At 38.8% G+C, this 6,749-nt stretch overlaps 1 protein-coding gene across 2 annotated transcripts in view; it reads left to right on the top strand.

Moving 5' to 3' along the window:
* Nucleotides 1-6,749, top strand: part of LOC102309902 (adhesion G-protein coupled receptor D2) — a 90,750-nt gene that overhangs the window by 17,421 nt on the left and 66,580 nt on the right. The gene's annotated exons all lie outside the window — the stretch shown is intronic.

Below are 6,749 nucleotides of genomic sequence, written 5' to 3'. Positions count from 1 at the left end.
AAATTCATGAGGTGTGTCTGTGGCCATTACGGCTCCATTTTAAAATGGTCACAATATGAAACAAACAAAAAAAAGAGTTATCTGAAGCCTTACTTTCCTCAGCAGTGATTGCGGGGAAGCCTCGGATATGAAATCGTGTAATTCTCTCACTGCAGCGGGCGGCCCCGGGTCAGCCAGCCTCGGCAGCGTCTCCAGATCTGCTGCTGCGATTTGTAGTTGTCTTTTAATCAGCTGTATCTTTAATTGAGTTGTATATTTAAAGGGAAAATCAATAGAGGTTTCAGCTGCGGTCTGATCATTACGTCCGGCTCCTTGGTTACCATAAATAGTTTCTGTTTCTCCCTCATATCTCATTATATTTTTTTCTGTGTCGACAGTAATTAATGAAGAAGGTTTTCTTTCTGGGCTCTTATTATACAAATGCACTGCTTTGCATGCTAATGCATAACATGGATTTCTATTCTTTTCCATGCAGCGGCGTGTCTGCCGCTGTCCAGCCTCTGTTATTCTCTTGGATCTCTGGTTTTCTTTCCAGCAATGTATTGTGGGTATATTGCAAAATGGCAAAGTTTGGGATCAAAATGTAAAATAAGCAGCCTCAGAGACGGCTCGCCTCAGGCTCTAGGTTTAAATAAAGAAATGAAATATTTGCAGTTACACTTTTGACATCACAGATTATATTTTCTTTGTCTTACTACATACTTTCAAAGGTAATGGACAGACCATGCATAGTTCCTTTGTGTGTTTGTGTGTGTGAGACTTGGTGCTGTTGGGATTTTTGGTCAGCTATAAGAGGCCTGTGGTAATACCCAGCTGCTCAGTGATAAAAGAGCTACATAGTGGCTCTTTCAGGAACCCTACCAGGCTGCACTCTGCTCTTTTGACCCCGCTCTTCTCACTGTGACAATTAAAGATGGAGAATTTTTACTTCACCTATGAAACGAGCTACCACACAACATGCTAAAAACAAATGAAATAATTAAAAAGGTTTAAGAGGGTTGTTGGTGTAAATGTGCTCCAACATGCTCATGTTTGTGCTTTAATTTTCTTTACTGACAAAAGTCAGATAACCTGGGGAGGAAGGGGAGTGAGCATGGTATTTTTACTTTTCCTATTCACTAAAAGTAACTCTAAGTTGTTCTATCAGTGTCTGCTTGTGGGTGCTGGTCGAACTTTTGTCCATACTGAAATATCTTGACAGCTGCCGAATAAACTCTCATGACTCTTTGTACAGAAATTCATTGTCTGCAGAAGACTTTTGATTTTGGCCCCACGTTGTTCAACCGAGTTTGGATATTTTTCTCTTGCACAACCGTGGAAAATCTGGTACCATGATTCGTTCTCCAGTGACTGAATTGATGAACTGATCCTGTAATCAGGACAGTCATCATTAATAATTCCTCCTCAGCCATCTCTGCTTGCAGGTGCCACTATAAACCGTTTAACTGTTATCCCTACACTTTTGAGTGACTTCTCTTCTAGGTTAGGTTCTGTGTGAGCATCTGTTTTAAACAAATTCAACAGATGAGGTCCATATATGTTTGACTAAACAATTTTAACTTGCAGAAAACACTGAAAGATTCATATGATTCTTTTTTGGTCAGCTGCAGTTTATAGAATGTAAAAAAATAATGACAGAAATAAAAATAAAAAAAATTCCAAAGGCTAAAATGATACTAATTTTCTTTGCAAATTTTTATGATTTGAAGGTTTAGGCTTAAAGATTTCCTTGTGTTTAATTGAGCCTGTCTTTATATTTTAATTTTGTTTAATGACCCTCTTAATATGTTAATTAAACCTTGTGTTACAGTGTATCACTACGGTCATGTAGATGCTATTGCCTTCTATAGTGTCATGGATCCCTTTGGTGTGGGAGAGTCCAGCAAAATATGGTCCCTCTGTAATGATGCTCGTAAAAATGATGAAATGTGTAAAACCCTAACAACGATGCATGCACAACCTGAGCTAGTGAGTGGGCGATAGGAATAAGATTTAAAAAAAAAAAAAGAAAAGCAAATAAATAAATAAGAACGTTCAGGTTTTTTAGGAAATCGTTTTTTATTTGCAGCTGTTGTATTTTCAATGGGCCAGCCAAAGCAACATAAAGCTTAAGCGGCAAGCCTTTACTGTTAAATCAATAAAACAGATAATGTTGACAAGCCTTTTTCATTGCTCTCCCTCGTGCCCTCCTCGCTCGTCTTCTTCCTGCTCCCTTCTTCCTGAAGTATGTCTACCCTTACTGTTATTTCTCAGTGCAAACCAGCTGCAGCGGGCCATTACGAGCAAACATACTGAAGACCGGGCACACAGATGCACTGTACGTCTGCTTCTCTGTGCAGCGAGGGCTCTGAATCTCAGCCCTCGCTGCTGCTTCGTTTTGGGTGAAAGTATCCGACATGTGCGTGTCATCTGTGCAGAAGTTATTTGAGTTGTTTAATAATTCTGTTTGGCAAAACAAGAAGGCAGAAATGTTGATATTTTTCTTGATTGGTCCGATGGCTCGTGTGTAGTGCTTTCTTGTAAAGCTATAGAGAAATATTTTTATTTTAGGGAGTATCGGTCAATGCGGCACTATTGTAAACACTTCTAATGCTCAGTAGATGTAAAAACCCACAGCAACAGCTGCAAGTCACATTTCATGTCAAACCAAACACATCAGAAATGAAAAACTAATATATGGGATTTTAGTTTTTAAAGAGAACCATGTGGAGTTTGGAGCAGATATGATGTTCCCCCGACTCAATTCTAACTTCCTGCTCTGAGCCGGTAGTTTTTATGAACATCTTCACCATAAATGCAGACATGCCTCATCTGCCTCCTTATCAAGCTAGAGATAAATAGCAGCGAATAGCGTGTGCGCGTGTCAGCGAGAGCGAAAAGGGGAACAGGGGCTCTTTGGGGAGGCCATAAATTGCTCCATCCTCCGTCATCCAATCTCTTGGCAATGTCATTCAAAATCCCCTCACTATCCATTACCTGGGTATAATAGGCTCCTGGCCATGCAGTGTCCATCTTATTATTAGCCCATAACTTTAAACTATCAATAACTTTGAGGTGCCGAGAGAGACATTGGGCGGGCGGGGGGATGAAAAGAGGCAAGGGAGAAAACAAAGTAGAGAGGAAGGAAGTTACGGAGTTGGAAAGAAAATGTTAGGGTAACGATCGTTCTCAGTAAGTCGTGGAGAGTGCAACGAGTCCCTGTGGTTTGTTTTCAGTTTTTTGGATTTTTTTTCAAGAATGCATCCTTTTATTTCTGTTATGGCCATTCGCTTCCTGCGGAGGGCAGCCCTGTGCCTTGTCGTTACATTGCAAATATATAGAGAAATCAATGAGATAATTTATCTGAGCTGTTTCATTCATATCACATTAAGTTCTTTTATATCATAGGAATTGATGACAACAACATTTTCTTTTTTTTTTAATGACATGAACACGGCGGCGAGTCTACAGGTGTTCTGTCCCTGTGGGATAAAGATGACTTTAGAAGAGATATTTGTACACACCAAGGAAGAATGAGGCAGTTGTATGCTGGTTTGGTTTTGCCAAAAAGTTGGTCCGTGTAACTGTCCCCTCCCCCCGCCTCCACTTCTTCCCTTTGCTTATGATAACATTGCATTGCACTCCAGTTACTTCACTTTAGATGCTCACAAAGTAAATAAAACACTCCTGATAATCCAAAGGAAGACTGAGGTGTAATTTTAAAGCAGCTAAAGGTTTCAAAAAAAATATTGTTTGCATTGTAATGAACGCCTCTACTCAGTCCACTTACATCAACACACATTTACACGCGCTTGGCTGGTGGACGTCAGTATGCATCCGTGATACAGATATGATCAATAGAGTCTCGCACCGCTTATTGATTTTTGCCATATGGGAGATTTGCTGTATAAGTGAGCCATGCTTTTACAGCATCTGAAGCGATTGTTCGAGAAGAGGTGATTTCTCCTCTTTGCTCAGTAGGTCAGAGACTACAAAACATCAGAGATTACTTCTGTAAAAAAATTGAGATTAAATTTGATGTTAACAGATTTAGTATAACTGGATGTTACTGCATTGACCGGACGTTATAATATGCTAATATCTGACCTCTGCTCACGCTGACTGACCAAGTGGAAGTGAAAAACCACAGCAAATGTTTTTAAAGATTAAACACTCGTCACTTAACGAGCTCTCAGCTAAACAGAAAAGTACTTAATGTTGCCCCAAAATACAAACCGACAGCTTTAACACAGAATCACCGATCTGTATCCAGTTTTGCCTGCCAACGCTTTATCCCTTTCAGGCAAAAATGTCTCAAACAAATTTAAAAGACCTCACATTCAGTTTTAATTCCACTTCCTGTCTGAATGTGAGATGAGAAAAATGCACAGTGTATTTTTTAATGCTTTCATTTAAATTTGCCCAGTTTACAAGTACCAGCTCAGTTAGATATTTGCTGATAGATCAAGCAATGCGCTGCCTGTGCAAAAGTGTAATTTTGCTAATGGTCCTCAGCTTTGCCATGCAAACATCAAGTCAAAAAAAATCAAGAATTTAAAAAAAGATTTTCATGTTCTTAAATGCAATGCTCTGGCTTGTAAATATTTCAGAGCTCAAATTAATTTTCCGTTTCTCATGTTGCTTGTTTTTTGTGCAAACAAAGCAAATATTGTTATTTATTATATACATTTTACCTCAATTCAAAATAATCTCACAACAAAAATTTAAAAGAAGAAGGAAAGTGTATGCAAAGAACTGGCACATAATGGTACATGTGTGATCCTGCATTTTGATTTCTTGTGTAAAGTCAGGCTTTTTTTTTGCTGAACATAACGGCCGGTTAAGCATTGTGAATGTCTGTGTGCATGTGTATCTGGATAATGTGTGTGATCGCTTGTCACCGCTACCATCAACGCCCTACAAACCGAGGAGTTAGAAGTTATTTTAACTTCTCATTTGGCAGAAGAAACCAAAACAGCAGGACCTGGATCCAGTTTCACAGTCAGGCATCTCCGGCCCATTCATCTGGACCTGCACAACTGGCCCATTCACAGCCACAGCATTCCTCTCCTGTACTCCTTCTTATATTTTCCTACTGTACCATTTATAACTGCAGCTTGCCACGTTTTTTATTTTATTTTTAGGAATGCTACTTTTAAATGTATATATACACTAAGATTTTTGTAGAAGTTATGCTCATGGAATTTCCATTCAATGTAATCAAACAAAGATTCAATGAAACACGTGCAAAATATCAGTCAGCAAACGTTGAAGTGGTCCAAACTGTGTTGTAACACAGTTTTACTGCCTATAAACTCACTCTGCAAACTAATGCAGTGACACAGTCGAGAGTGTCGATGTGCACACATGGCAGAGCTCTCACTGGCCAGATTACAGAGGGAAATGTTTTTCATTTTGGACTGTTTGAGAAAACAGGAACCATATTCCCCTCAATTCCCCTGACATCCTTATTCATTGTCTGCCGTAGCGCTGATCACACGCAATTTAAAGCAGCAGCCATCTCTCCCAGTACAGTGGAATTTACTGGTTGCACAGAGATAGCAAGTGATTGTGAATATTTCATCATTTCTTGTATTAGTTAATATGCTTTCACTTATTATTTTCTAATTATTGAATTGAATTTTAATTCCTTAGCTACTGAAATAAACTAAAATACTGCAAATGCAACTTTGTAACATAAATATTTTGCGTACAAATTATTATTATACAGCAGTGGGTGATGAAATGTTTAAATTAATGTAGTCATAGGTAAAATCATGGAGATTTATTTATAAATCCATATTTTAATGAGTCTGTTGGATAATTATGAACAAACAAATAAATACACTTCTTTCATTGTTTGCATTCCCACTGCCTGGGAAAATAACTTTCCCTTTGAAAAAGAGTCCACTGTTTGCGTTGCGTTCTCAATTACCAGACGCGGCATTAAAACAATATTCAAACGGGATACCAAGGTCAGCACCGATTCCCACCATGCCCGTCTGAGATGGCACTTATAATGAGGATGTAGCTCAGCTGTTTTTTTTTAAAGTAGTATATTTATAGTGTGTTTTGTCTCAACTTGTACTTTTATTTTTTTCCCCTGTTGCCTCTTTTCATCTTTTTTTGTTATATTTTTTAATGTTTATTTTAGTTTAAATAAACAACATTAAAATTAGAGCTGTGCTGCAATATTTCATACAAGCGCTTGTTCACCTGTTTGAAGGGAGGATTTCTTACAGATGGAGAGGCTTATTTCACAACCTTAGCATCAAGGTTTGTGTACAGAAAATACTTTACTAAAATGTTCACCTAAGTACCCTTGAAATTAACTGAAGGGTAGACAAAAAAAAAATCAGCCTTCATTCTCATAGAATGTAAATATTAAGTCTAGGGAGTAAAGACACAGACCAGCAGAACCAAAGAACCAGCTGCAGTGGTTCAGATGGGGAAGGACTGATTGTTAGGGCGGGGAGTTCTCTTGGAGAGATCAGTTTTAAAAACTAGCCTGGGAAAATAAAGCGGCGAGAATAATAGGCTTCCTGTCAAAAGAGGCCAAAGAATTTCTGTCATTGCTCTTGCCGCCACCCCAAAGACCTCTCCTTGTGTTAAACCTGCTGGCATTTATTTGCCTTAGAATTACCTGCCAGCTCAATTTAGTAATAGACTGTGTCATAAGAAAGCAAACCATCCCCTTTGCCCCCTGCCCAATGATAACTGTGTGTGTGTGTGTGTGTGTGTGTGTGTGTGTGTGTGTGTGTGTGTGTGTG

The sequence above is a fragment of the Haplochromis burtoni genome, unplaced genomic scaffold (assembly GCF_018398535.1).
Source record: "Haplochromis burtoni strain Fernald_Lab_line unplaced genomic scaffold, NCSU_Asbu1 Contig_5, whole genome shotgun sequence".
NCBI classification, from domain to species: Eukaryota; Metazoa; Chordata; class Actinopteri; order Cichliformes; family Cichlidae; genus Haplochromis; species Haplochromis burtoni.
This window is presented reverse-complemented; position numbering and strand designations above follow the sequence as displayed.